This window comes from Balaenoptera borealis (genome assembly GCF_965194805.1).
Source record: "Balaenoptera borealis genome assembly, chromosome: 2".
Classification (NCBI taxonomy): domain Eukaryota; kingdom Metazoa; phylum Chordata; class Mammalia; order Artiodactyla; family Balaenopteridae; genus Balaenoptera; species Balaenoptera borealis.
The window spans coordinates 49,485,034-49,499,610 of NC_138867.1; the positions used below are offsets into that span (position 1 = coordinate 49,485,034).

Consider the following 14,577-nt stretch of genomic DNA (forward strand, 5'->3'; position numbering starts at 1 on the left):
AGAAAGAAAGGGGCTCGGGGATTCTGGGGGGGTCGAGGGGGTGGGCGAGCGAGCCCAAATCCGGGAGCTGGGAAAGTGACCTCGGAGGTCAAGGTCGAGCAGGTCCCTCTCCCTCCCAGTCCCACCCGCAAGCACCTTTGTCCTCCCGCCCGGAACAGCTGGGCCCTGTCCCGCAGGAGCGCTCGGGAGAGGCTCAAAGCCCAGGGGCGGCGGGGACCACCGTCCCCTTGGGATGCTGGGGGCGGCGGTGGACTCCCAGGGAGGGCGCAGGTGAGCGCGGCGGCCCCTCCCTCCGGTGGGAAGGGCTTCGACCCTGGGCACCCGCAGACGGCGCGGCGACAACTTCCGAAGCGCCCGCCAGAGTCCAGGCAGGGCCTGGCCGGGCTCCCGAGTCTCCGGGACCCGTATCCCACTCCCCGCGCGCCGCGCCCAAGTTCTTTCCACCGGGCTGCTCCCGACCCCTGCCCCCCGGCGTCTCTCTCCCTCCCCCCATCTCTTCTCCTCCACGCCTCGGAAAAGTTTGGCCCCGGCCCACCGGCTGGGAGCCCCGCACTCACCCCGCGACGAGCGGAGCCCAAGTACCCGGGCGCGGGAGCAGAGGGCGGCGGCGGGCGGCGGCGCGAGCGCGGAGCTCCTCACAGCGGGCCCTGCTGCCCCGACCGCCGACCGAGCTGGAAAAGGGGCGGAGGCCGCCGGGTGTCACCTGCCCGCTCTCCCACCCGCCCGCTCTCCCACCCCGCCGCGTGACGCCGCAGAGCACCGCCCCCTGACCGCCCGCCGCCGCCGCCGCCAGGTACTCGCGGGGGACCGCGGGGAGGAGCCTCCCTCCCGGGAGGGATCGACCAGGAAGGGCGCGCGGCCTCGGTCGCCCCACCTCCGCCTGGCTCGGCGCCCCGCAGCTCGGAGCGCGGCCGGGACGGGGGACCGAGGACCGCTCGGGGAGATCCGGACTAATTACATTTCTTTCTGAGCACAAATGTCATCACCTGAGGTCATCTCGAGGCTTAACATAAATAGTGTGAAAACTGTCGTCATGCATGACTCAGGATTGAGTTGCAGAAAAATCTGAAATGAGGAAAACCTGGCCCAGGGTGAGGCTGGCGGCGGAGAGGGAGAAAAAAGGGGAGTTCTTGCTCCTGAAAAGGCTATTCCGGAGGGTTAATTCATTATCTGAAATGGAGGCCAGACCCAACGGCGGCGAGAGGCCCAATTTGGGTCAGCTCTATCCCCTGCTTATTAAAAACTGGAGAATTGCCGCAAATACTGGGGAGTGAAGGGGGCTTTTAGAGCAATGAAGAGGAAATTGTATATAATCTAAGTTAACTTTTTTGCCCTGGTTAGTAACAGCTGCTGCTGCAGCCAACACACTCTGGCACACTGACTTTTCCTCATCCACGGCTGGCTTGAGTGTGGGGTGAGGATGAATGTCAGGCGTGTGTATGTGCGCTCCATTATTTTTTACCTTACCTGGCTTTGTGTTTGATCATGAGCCTCCTAACCGCTCTTGTGTTTTGGAATCCTGGCATCAATAGCTGGAGGGCAAAATAAGAGTCGAAAGAAGTTACTTGTTCAGGAGGCAAAAACCAAGAACTAGAGTTGAGTTGTCTTCTAGAAACTGGAAAAATAACCTCAGGGGTTGCAGTCCTGGCCCATGCACCTCACAAACATGGCCTGTGAGTTTGTGCTGTGAGTTTTAAGCATGAAATCACAGCAAAAGGGTCCAGACTACCGGGGAGGGAGGGTAGGAAGAAGAACACTCAGTGGGCCAGAAGCATGTTTTCCTCACATACAGGTAGTTGCCTACCGTCACCTAATCCTACTGCATCAACAAGAGATTTTAAATGTTTTATACAAAATGTGGAGAGACCCCGTAGTAGCCATTCAGGAAAAAAAAAGAAAAAGCAAAAATCATGAAAGCTCAAATTTAAGAGAATCCCAGCTTCAATGAAACTAAAGATTTCTCCTTCCTTTTAGATAAACTTTGCTTTCATAATAAAACCATGTCATTTAGTAGTCTTGGCTACTGGGAACTAGAGACAATTGCTTAACAATATTTGCCTTTGCATTTGTCACTATCTGCCCATCTATATACAATTATAAAATTTCACGTATGCAAAAGATCAAATGGATTCATTCATTTAACAAATATATATTCAGTGCTTTTATGTTCCAGGCTCTGAAGATTCAACAGCTAACAAAACAGACCAAAAAAAAAAAAACCTCTGTTCTTGCGGAACGTACTTTCATTTACCTTCGTTCTAGTTGGAGATGACAGACCACAGATGAATAAGCAAGTAAAATATGAGTGTTCATGTAGTGATAAGTGCTGTGAAGAAAAATAAAGAAGGGATGGGGATAGGGACTTCTGGAGGTGGGGAGGTGAGGAGTTGCACTGTTAAAGCAGCTAGGGAAGTCCTCAGTTGAAGGAGGCATTTGAGCCAAAATTGTAAAGAGATGAGGTGGCAAGCCTGTGTGTCTACCTGGGTGACAGCCTTCCAGTCATCGGGAACCGTAAGGCCAACGGCCCAGGGCATGAGCATGCCCCAGATGATCACGTTCACAGAAGGGCAAGGAGGCCAGAGCTGTTGGAGTGGAGTGGAAGGTAATATCAACAACATTTCGCAAGGATCTGATGTGGGGTGTGAAAGGGGGGGAAAAAGGGTCAAGGATGACTCCAGGGTGTTTTCCTCTATCAGCTGGAAGGAGAGCTGCCATTTACTAAGAAAAGGAAGACTGAGAGAAGACAGTTGGGTGGGGGGGTCATCAGGAGTTGTTTGTGGGACTGATTTAATTTAAGATGCCTATTAGATATCCAAGTGGGAATGTCAAGTAGGAAGTTGTTTATGCCAGTCTGGAGTTCAAGAGAGAGGTCCGGCCTGATGATATAAATTTGGGAGCTTCCACATGATATTTATTTATTCTCTGGTCTGAGAATGGCTAAGAGCACCGTGAGTGAGACTAGAGAAGAGGTTTCAGAACTTCGTCCTGGGGCACCCCACTATTAAGCCATCAGGGAATGAGGAGGAATAGTCCTGAGATTTGAGTAAAATCAGGAGAGTGTGGTTTCCTGCAAGGCAAGTGTGTTAGTCAGCTATTGCCACAATAGTTCTGTGTAACAAATCACTCCAAGGTCAGTGGCGTATAGCAGTATACCTGTTCCCATGCCCATGAGTCAGCAGATCGGTTGCAGTTCAGCAGATCTAGGCTGTGCTCAGCTGGGTGGCTCTGCTTTAGGTTGCAGATTTAGCTTAGTCTGTCCCATGTGTGTTATTTCTGGAGCCCAGATTGAAGAGTCAGCAGCCACCTGGAGAAGATCAATTGGGGTACAAGAAGCAGTCCAAAATCCACATGATTTGTGGGCCTCTGCTCACATTACTGAAGCACGTTTAAGGCCTCTGCTCACATCAGGTTGGCTAATATTCCATTGGCTAGAGTGGGTCACATAGCCAAATCCAACATCAGAGGGGAGTGGGAAGCATATTCAACCTACAGTGGAAGGGTGAAGAGAATGAGTATTTGCTGAACAATAATCCAAACTTTTATCATAGCAAGGGAAGAAAGTGTTTCAAGGTGAGGGAAGTGATCGCCCAATAAGCTAGGAACCAAAATTGGCCCTTGATTTAGCAACATGGAAGTCTTTGGTTGACCATGACAGAACAGGTTTGGAGAAACAGAAGGAATGAAAACCCACCCCATTTGGGTTTTCAGATCTGAACATGCACATTCACCAATAGGCAACAGAGGGAAGATAGAGTTATGGGCAAAGACTGGGGGGAAGTAGGAGCTTGTGTTGATAGATTGTTTTAGGTCAGATTTCCCAGATGCAGACCTGAGGCAGAAAGTTGTGTGCAAGTGATTTATTGAGGTCAGTAAGGGATCCAAAGGGATCTGGGTGAAATAATAATATTGTTCACTATGCAAATGTTAATATTTTCCAAATTTAGCTTTTTTTTTTTTAAAGAAATAAAATGTTACAGTTAAAGCTCCACCCTATCCTAATCCTTTTCTTTCTCCTAAAGGTATCCTGAAGTAGCTATGTATCATTTCCATGCATGCGTTTATACTTTCATTAGTATATCTATCTCAATATATACTGTAATTTTGTATATGGTTAAATTTTATGGAAATAGTATCATACTGTATGTATTCTCCTACAACTTTGTTGATTCATGTAGCTCACTCATTTAATTACTGTATTCTGTTGTATAACTAAACCATTTATTCATTTGCCTTCTAATGAACAAAATTGGGTTAGTTCTAATTTTTCCCTTCTGGAGACAATGTGTCAAGGAATATACAAGTAACTATTTTCTTATACACATGGAGAAAATGTTCTAGGGTTTATACTTAGAAATGGAACTGCTGGTCATGGAATAGATTGTTCTCTTCTACGGACATTTGCTATTTTTTGGCTGCCCTGTATCTGAATCCTCTGTCTATATTTGAGGAAGTTCCTATAATGACTTCATAGAGGCAGAGCTCACCTCCTGTTAAAGAAGCTGAAAACACATGATACTCACTTTGCCACCCGCTTGGGCAGCTAGAGCTCACAGTTGCTGCAACTCCCTGACAACCCTCCTCCCAGGATTCTGAAATTGAAGCTAGTGACACAGAAGTTGTGTTTGCTAGTGGCATGGGTGGCTTCCCAGACTGATTCACTGGCATAAATTTAGCTCTAGTTTGTCAGCAAAGCTTGACTTTGTTCCTACCTTTTCCAAGCCTATTATCCAGCCTTTGTGGAGATTCTGTAAGCGCTCAATATTTTTCAATAAACACCTTTTATGTTTAAATTAGTTACTTTGTTTCTATTTCCTGCAGCTGAGGACCCTGACTGACCGACTCTCCTTGACTGACAGACTTTCCTAAGTGGTGCCAATTTACACTAGCACCACATTGTATTAATAGTTCCCGTTTCCCTAAATCCTTGCCAACATTTGATGTTTTCAGACCTTATATTTTTCCCAGTCAGATGGGTGTGAAATGATTTCTCACTGTTTTTTCTTTTTTGTTGTTGTTGTTGTTCTTTTTTTTTTTTTTTTTTTTGATGTGGACCATTTTAAAAGTCTTTATTGAATTTGTTACAATATTGCTTCTGTTTTATGTTTTGGTTTTTTGGCCACGAGATACGTGGGATCTTAGCTCCCTGACCAGGGACTGAACCCAAACCCCCTGCATTGGAAGGCGAAGTCTTAACCACTGGACAGCCAGGGAAGTCCCCTCACAGTTTTTTTTTTTTTTTTTTTTGGATATTAAATTGCATTCAGTTTAAAGTATCTCAGAAGAATGTTAACTCTTTTATTTTTGGTCTGGACATAGAGGTACACTGCACATTAATTCAAATCACAGATGATACTAAATTGGGTGATGATATGAACACCCAGAGAACACAAACAGACAATAAAAAGAGATCCACAATGAAATAACCAAACAATGTTCACATTTCTTAATGCTATTTTGGATATATATATGGAGAAACACCCGAACACTGATTTCTAATAGCTGGAAAATATTTTCTGCATGACTACCTTACAAAGAAACTTGTGGCTGAGAGAAATAAAAACAAAGTAGGTACAAATTTATAATAAAGAACAGTATCAAAGAAAGTTTAACAAATGTGATTAGCATATATTGAAGCATCCCATCAGAGTCTAAAGAAGTGAATGTTCCTTTTAAAATAATCTGTTTAATCAAGCTGTTGTATTGATGCAGAAAAATCATCAATGTGGGGAGATATAGTCAACCGGTAAACAGAAGTTGTAGTGCTGTTGTAAGTAGAAATAGAAGAATTACGTGGAAAGAGCATAACAAAATTTAAGTTCATAAATGTCAAAAACGGAAATGTAATCCAAGGCAAGGGAGAGATGCTTCATCACTAAACTATTATAAAAGTGGAAACCAGTACGTTATAAAGAGAACCTAAGAGAATTCATATCTCTGTCATTGATTTCTCTAATCTATATTTCAGTTTGGATACATTTTATTAGTTTGTTATATTGCTAATTTGTAATTTTGAAATGAAATTATTATAGGTCCTGGTTAGAATTTCTCCATTAATATTATTATAAAATACAAAAGGATGCCACATAATTTCTGTATTGACCAATTCTTCTTGCTTTCGACTTCTTTATACAATGCAAAAAAAATTGAATGTGAATCACCATACTTATAGATTCTAAGAGTTAGATAAAAGTTTCTTGGAGTGGATAAGAAAGTGAAGCAGGCTCTAAAAATCAGGAGCTCAAATGAGTCATTTAAACTATTCTCCAGTTAAAGTTTAATGCTCTCCACACTCACTGAAAGTCCATAAATTCAACCCGTGATTATGAAATGCAAACTCTTCGTCCTAGCAACAAACAACACATCAACAAAAAACCAGAATAAACCACATCTTTAAAGGTTATTAACAAGCCATTTAGCATGCTTCAAGATCAAGGCACAAATAAGGGAGCATGGTTATTCCTTGGTTTGGGAGGTAGGACTGAACCTCAAACACAGCCACTCACGTGCTTCCTTGTAGTTATAGTCACGCACACATGATACCAACCAATCCATCATCAACTAAATACAAATCAAGTGTTTATTAAAGTAATATTAAATTTTAATTAATATAAAGTCATATTAAAAACATTAGACCATTTTCACCTCAGATTTTAGTTACTGTTTCCTAACCTGTGCATATTTGTAAAGCTTGTTGGTTTTTTCCTTCTCCTTCTCCCTATCTTCACCCTGGTCACCAGGCCTCCCTCTCTTCCCCCTCCCCCTCGCCTCCCCTCCCCTCCCCCTCCTCCGCTTCCTCCTCCTCCTCCTCCTCCTTCTTCTTTCTCACTCTCCCCCAACTCCTCTCCTCTCTCGCTGAATATACCTTTTCAGAAATGCTCATCTTGTTGAGGGGGGAATCAAAGACAGCACTCACTCAGAATCAGAACTGCGAAAGCCACACTGAAGTTCCAATTAAGCAGCAAGGATGTGGAGGAAGGGCTTGGGGTCCTATTGCTTCCCCTTTTTTCTTTTTTTTGATGTGGACAATTTTTAAAGTCTTTATTGAATCTGTTACAATATTGCTTCTGTTTTATGTTGTGGTTTTTTGGCCACGAGGCATGTGGGATCTTAGCTCCCCGACCAGAGATCGAACCTGCACTCCCTGCATTAGAAGGTGAAGCCTTAACCACTGGACCGCCAGGGAAGTCCCCTCACTGTGGTTTTAATATACATTTTCAGGATTCCTAGTGATACTGAACATCTTTTTATATTTTTTTTTAGTCATTGAGATAGCTTCCTTGAATTCCTTTTTCATATCATTTGCTTAGAAAAATAAGCACTGGCTTAGTCATACGTACTTATTTTATATTTTTTTTGTTGACTTGTCCATTGCATGTTTTATAATATCTTTTCTCAATATAGGACTTATACTTTAATTGTACGAGGAGTCTTGTTATTCTTAAATTTTAAAAAATTAAATATAGTTAAATTTATCAATATTTGTCTTATGCTTTGTGCCTTTTGCCTCTCAAATAAAAAATGGTTTCTTTTTCTGAGGTTATAAATATACTCATTTTTGTTTTCCAAAATCTTTTTTTTCTTATTAAATTTAGATCTTTAATCCATCTGGAATTGTTTTTAAACTGGTATGTTTGAATAGGTAATACATTCACAGGCCTTGCATATCAAAAAGTCATACAGTGAAGAATCTCCCTCTATCTCATCTCTCATCTATGCTTTTCTGATATACTTTTAGAGATTAAAAATAATTTTTTTAAACAGCATATTCTTCCTGTTTCTGTCTTTTTTAACACAAATAGTAAATTTGTGTTAAAAACACATTGCTGCACCTATTTTTTTCACTAAACAATATATATTGAGATACTTCCATAAAAACCTTATTCCTCTCTATGTTGTATGACTCTACTGTGATTCATTTAACAAGTTTCCTATTGATAAATATGTAGGTTGTTTGTAGTCTTGTGATGTTACTATCAACAGCTAACACATGTATAGTATGTGCCAGGTACTGTTGTAAGTACTGTTTATATAGAGTAAATCATTTAATCCTCACGCCAACCCAAAGAATACATACTATCATTACCTCCATTTTACAGATGAAGGAACCGAGGCACAGGGAGATTTAGTAACTTACCCAAGAACATAATGTTAGTAAGTGGTAGAGCTAGAATTTAAAACTATGCTCTAGCCTTCATGCGCATCACCACATAGAGTGCTACAGTGAATACCCTTGCATACACTATGTAAGTTCCTAGAAGTGGACCTACTGGTTCAGAGAGCAAGTACATATGTAATTGTGCTAGCTATTACCTCTATATAGGCTTGCACTAATGTACACTCCTGACAGCAATGTATAGAAGTATCTTTTCCCCCCATAGCCTTACCACAGTTAAGGTAACACTTGTTATCAAATGTTCGGATGTTTGTCAATTTGATAAATGAAATACAGGAGATTGCTGTAGTTTCCATTTGTGTTTCCCTTCAGGTGAGTGAGATTGAGCCTCTGTTTCATATGTTTAAAAGTCATTTATATTTCCATTTCTGTAGACTGTTTCTATTCTCTAGTTTTCTATCAGGTTGTGGCCTTTTTTTTCCCCCTTATCAATTTCTAGGAGTCCTTTAATATATATGTACGAAGATTAGCCCTTTGCTGTGATAGAAGTGGTAGGTATCTTCCCCCCTCCCTCCACATTTGTTAAGATCTCACACACATGTCTTTCTGTGTAAGCTCTCTTTTCTATTCCACTGTCTATTTGTCTTGCCTTGGATTTTCTCTTTTACTCTTCTGCGTAAATTTTAAGAACAGCTTTTTTTTTTTTTTGAATGAAAAGCTATGTTAGGATTTTGATTTGAATTGCCTTAAAGTTTAAAGATTTATTTAGAGAGAATTGCCATCTTTAGAATATTGAAGTGACCCATTTATGAACATGATATTATTTCTCTATTTATGTAAATCTTCTCTGTTTGTTAATAAAGTTTTGATTTTTCTCTGTTTTGGTTTTTCACATATTTTGTTAGATTTATTCCTAGGAGCCCTATAATTATTGTGGCTATTATAAATAGTATATGTGTTTTTAAGTTACATTTTCTAATTGTAAATATAGGAATGTTATTAATTTTTCTGTAACTATTGTGTATCCTTCGTCTTTATTAAACTCAGTAATTTGTAGAATTTCTATGATTTTTTAACTGAGACAATAATATCTCCTGTGAATAATTATAATTACTGAATCCTTAACCTGCAACTTCTTACTCTATGTCAGTCTGTTAGGGATTTAACTTTTACCAGTGATTCACAAACTTTACTGAGAGCGAGGATTATCGGGATGTTGTTAAAATGAAGATTCCTGGAAATGTGTCTCCAGAGATGCTGATTTAGTAGGTCTAGATAGTGGGATACATAATCTGCGTTTTAACACACACCGTATATGATTCGGCTATAGTTGCCCAGAGAGCTGCAGTTTGGGAAACTTCTTACATATAACCTATCTCTTCTGATATTTATTATTGCCTCCACAATGAAATGATAAACCTTGATGGCAGAGATTTTATCTAATCTCTCTTGTATCCTTTGTGCCTAGAATAGTAGCCTACCAACAGTAGATGCTAAATAAGTGTGCAGAAGGTAAAAAGGAATTTTAGGAAAGTCATTGGAAGTACTTTGTGTGAAGCTGCTATTTAAATGCTTTAAAAATGTTTTCTCATGTGCATTTTATACACATTTAAAAGATATCTTTGGGGCTTCCCTGGTGGCGCAGTAGTTAAGAATCTGCCTGCCAATGCAGGGGACACTGGTTCGAGCCCTGGTCTGGGAAGATCCCACATACCGTGAAGCAACTAAGCCTGTGCACCACAACTACTGAGCCTGTGCTCTAGAGCCCTTGTGACACAACTACTGAGCCTGTGTGCTGCAACTACTGAAGCCCGCGTGCCTAGAGCCCGTGCTCCGCAACAAGAGAAGCCACCGCAATGAGAAGCCTGCGCACTGCAGCAAAGAGTAACCCCCGCTCGATGCAACTGAAGAAAGCCCAGGTGCAGCAATGAAGACCCAACGCAGCCAAAAATAAATAAATTAATTAATTAACTAATTAAAAAAAATAAAAAATAAAACAATAAAAGATATCTTTGGGACTTCCCTGGTGGCGCGGTGGTTAAGACTCCGCGCTCCCAATGCAGGGGGCCCAGGTTCAATCCCTGGTCAGGGAACTAGATCTCACATGCATGCCGCAACTAAGAGTTCGCATGCCACAACTAAGGAGCTGGAGAGCTGCAACTAAGGAGGCTGCAAACCACAACTAAGGAGCCTGCCTGCAACAACTAAGACCCAGCGCAACCAAATAAATAAATAAAATAAATAAAAATAACAAAGGTTTATTAAAAAAATAAATAAAAGATAACTTTGCTATCATCAGAGGAAGAACAATGATTGCAATGTGATAGGTACATTGACTGGGTGACTACCAACCCTTACCCCAATGTGTCTATATCTTGCCAAGCTTAATGGCATCATTTCTTTTTGGCACTGAAAATGCAGACTATGAGTTTCAGACAAGTCATTTTCTTTTTGGTATCCTTCTGTGCAGATATCTAAGACGTCTGTAAAATTTATATCCCCAGGACAGGATATAAGTGAGATATGGAATGCGAATATCCCTTAAATTATCATAAAAATCAGTATTATAATTATCTTCCTATAAACCCCAATCATTTGAAAATGTTAATACAAAGGGTTTTCCACTGTGAAGGATTGTCACTTACTGTGATTATGACATTAGCTATGATTAATTTGATTTTAAATGTTATGGAATTGATTTCTTTTGTTTTTTAAATAAATTTTATTTATTTTTGGCTGCATTGGGTCTTCATTGCTGCACGAGGGCTTTCTCTAGTTGCAGCAAGCAGGAGCTACTCTTCATTGTGGTGTGCAGGCTTCTCATTGCGGTGGCTTCTCTAGTTGCAGAGCACGGGCTCTAGGTGTGCGGGCTTCAGTAGTTGCAGCACTCGGGCTCAGTAGTTGTGGCACACGGGCTTAGTTGCTCCATGGCATGTGGGATCTTCTCAGACCAGGGCTTGAACCCGTGTCCCCTGCATTGGCCAGCGGATTCTTAACAACTGCACCACCAGGTAAGCCCTGGAACTGATTTCTGAATCAACTATATTATCTGAAACTAAAGTGCAGTGGTTTATTTTGTGTATTCGACCAATATCTTTTTTAAAAAAAACTTTATTTATTTATTTTGGCTGCACTGGGTCTTAGTTGCGGCACATGGGATCTTTAGTTAAGGCATGCGAACTCTTAGCTGTGACATGCATGCGGGATCTAGTTCCCCGACCAGGGATCAAACCGGGGCCCCCTGCATTGGGATCACAGAGTCTTACCTACTGGACCACCAGAGAAGTCCCTCAATCAATATCTTGATATCACAAATTCCTGTGAAGGCCAAGTCTAAATAATATTTAATTAAATTCTTATATATTTCATTTCATAATAAAATGTTTCTCAGATAGATAGGAGAACTATCATAATTTATATCTTATTGAATGACTAAATAATATACTATCAAGATAAGGTATATTTTAATGATGTGATTGAAACAAAACAATTAAGAAAACAAAAAATTTTACATAGTAAAACTATTTAGCAGTCATGATTCTTTTAGAATTTGTAACATATACTATATTTGTACTATGTTACTCTAAATTTTATGTATTGGTAACTGTTCAGTGTACCTTGTAGGTTTGTTTATTTATTTATTTATTTAGGCTGCGCCGGGTGTTAGTTGCAGCACGTGGGATCTTTGTTGCCGCCTGCCGGATCTTCATTGCTGTATGCGGAATCTTCAGTTGTAGCACGTGGTATCTTTAGCTGTGGCATGCGGGATCTAGTTCCCTGACCAGGGATGGAACCTGGGCCCCCTGCACTGGGAGTGCAGTCTTAACCACTGGACCACCAGGGAAGTCCCGTACCTTGTAGGTTTACAAAACAATTCAGCAGATGGAAGCTCTGTCTTCTTGGAGGAGTTACATTTGTACTTGGTTGATGTTTCACAAACTTACCTGATTTGCATAATCACTGGAAACAAATGTTAAAAAACACAGATTTTTTTAGGTCCCTCAAATAGTGGTCCAACCCTACCTTGGACAGCTATGAAATAACCAATGGTAAGAATCTTGATCAGTTTTTTTTTTTTTCTCTCTCTCTCTTTAAACATTGCATATCTTTTTTCCCCTAGATATACCTGCTACTGAAGCGATAACTTGTATAATTTATTATACATTGAGGATGACTGGGTAATCACTTAATTTTTGTGAAAGGCTTATCAATTTGAGGTAAGAGAAGAAACTAAGGACACTTCTATTAATAAGGTATCATATAAGATTTTGTAAAAATACTAGATTCATCATTACATTTTAAATCCTATGTGATACACTAACAGTTTAAAAAAAATTTTGTTGCTTTTTGGGTATTTTCCAGGAGACTGCTACTATAATAAAATTGTAATAAGTAAGCAGAAAGAGGCACCAGGGATTATGTTCTATCAACATGCGTGAATCTTAGCTGCCTACAAGAATATCAAAACAATCAAATTGTCTTTAATTGAAATGGGCATTTTAAACTCTTACTGGAATGTTTTTATTTTACAGTTTCAGGATATCTTCCTATGACTGTAACCTGTAGTCAGTTAGTCAATGTTTACTGATCATTTGTCATAAATGACAGTAGAGGCCAGCTCTGAAAATCAGACTGAGTGGAGATGGGCATATATGTGTTAGTGACTAATTTCTAAGTGAAGAAAAGATGTGTATTGCTTTATATTATCCATATTTCTTTTTCTTTCGCACAGATCATTAAGAGCTGACTGTGCACACAAATGTAATTTAAAAGGCGTATCTTTCATCTCTGTTGTTCTTGGTTTTACATATCCATTCTGTTGCATGTAAAACGAGTTCCCTATCTATTTCTAAATGATAAAGCAATTGCGCAGATAAAGTAGTCTAGGAAATGCGTGTGGGGCAGTTGTGGACTATATTCCCCAAAGCAGTTTGTTAGTCATTTGGTTTGTTACAACTTCATTCATTTCAGCTTTTTTCTTCTAGACTAGGCTGAGGAAAAATTAGACTTTTTCAGAAAGCTTAAAGAGTTGCAGGCAGGTAAGTGAAAACAGTGGTGGACACACAAATAGCCAGCTCCTTGTAATTTAAAAATCTGCAAAGGAATTAGCTCTTGGTGCATTGAAGAAAGAGGTCTTGGAATGTGTGGTGATGAAGAGCATACCCATTCACAGCTGGAGCAGAAGATGGCTAGCTCTTCACTAGGTCAGCTTCTTCTTTCTCCTGGGTGCACAGCGGGGCTCTAATCCCCAGGCTTCTTTGCAGCTTGGGTGTGGCCATATGATAGAGTTCTGGCCAATGGAATTCGAGCAGAAGGGCTTGGCATTTCCTGGTCTGGCTCATTCATACTTACCAAGTAAGATCCTTTCTGCTGTTTCCCCTGCAGCATAAGGAAGCCTTATGTTGAATGTGGTGGAGCCACAAGATGGAGGGATCCTAAGTTCTCAAATTACCATTTGGAGGAGAGGGATTTTATATGAGCTATAAACAAATGTATATTGCATTATGATCTGCCACCTCTCCTCATACCCTCTTTGTCCTTCTCTCCTAACACTCTCCCTTTCCCTTACTCTGATCTAGCCTCGCAGATTTCCTTGCTATTCCTTGAACAAAGCAGGCATGCTCTTGCCTTAGGGCTTCTGTGCTTGTTCCCTCTGCTTGGAATGCTCTTCTCGAAGACGCCCCCATGGATTGTTCTCCCAGTCTTTGCTCAGAGAGGCTTTTCTGGGCACACTATTTAAAACAACAACTCCTTACACTCCCCATCCCCTTCCCTCTATTATCTTTCTCCGCAGCACTTAGTACCTTCTAACATGCTATACACATTTTTCTTTTTAACATTGTTCACTGTCTGTTCCCCTCCACACCCCTCTTAAAACGAAAGCTCCATGAGAAAGGATTTTTGACTTTTTGTTAAATTGCCAGCCTAGAGTAGTACTTGGCAAATAATAAATAATAGATAAATTTTTGCTGAATGACTAAATGCTCTTATATAGATAAGCATCGTGTGCCAGAGGAGCACTAAAGGGAAACTCCTAATTCCCACTGGGATCTGGCAGGGAAAAGTCTTCTGGAGAAACTTACTCTTCTTCCAGGGCCGGAAGCTGATGCAGTTGCTGAGCGTATAAGCCAATGGTCACTTTTTAGTCCTCCTCTTAACTGACCTATCAACATCATTTGACACCATCGTGACTGTCTTCTTGGAGTGCAGTCTTCACTTGCCTTCTGGGGTACCACATTTGCCTGGCTTGTTCTCCTACTTTCCTGGCCATCCCTTCTCAGGCTCTTCAGCAGCACCTCCCCCCTCTAAATGTTGGAGTGCCCAGGGTTCAGTCCTGGTCTTCTTCTCATCTTTCTACACTCATTCCTCAGGGGATCAAAACTTTAAAAAATATCAGGGCTTGAAATGCCATCTGTATACTCATGACTACAAAACATATATTTCTAAATGCTATCTCTTTCCTG

The 14,577-nt window shown here is 41.0% G+C and overlaps 1 protein-coding gene across 2 annotated transcripts in view; it reads right to left on the minus strand.

The window, feature by feature from the left end:
* ELOVL7 (ELOVL fatty acid elongase 7) overlaps positions 1–730 on the minus strand; it is a 69,945-nt gene extending 69,215 nt beyond the window's left edge. The window contains exon 1 of one of the 2 annotated variants that reach the window (XM_082382468.1): positions 559–730. The gene's annotated coding sequence lies outside the window, so the exon portion shown is untranslated. Of the gene's footprint in view, positions 1–557 lie in introns of both variants that reach the window. The other variant, XM_082382467.1, reaches the window with a different exon arrangement.
* Between the last annotated feature and the right edge of the window lie 13,847 nt (positions 731–14,577).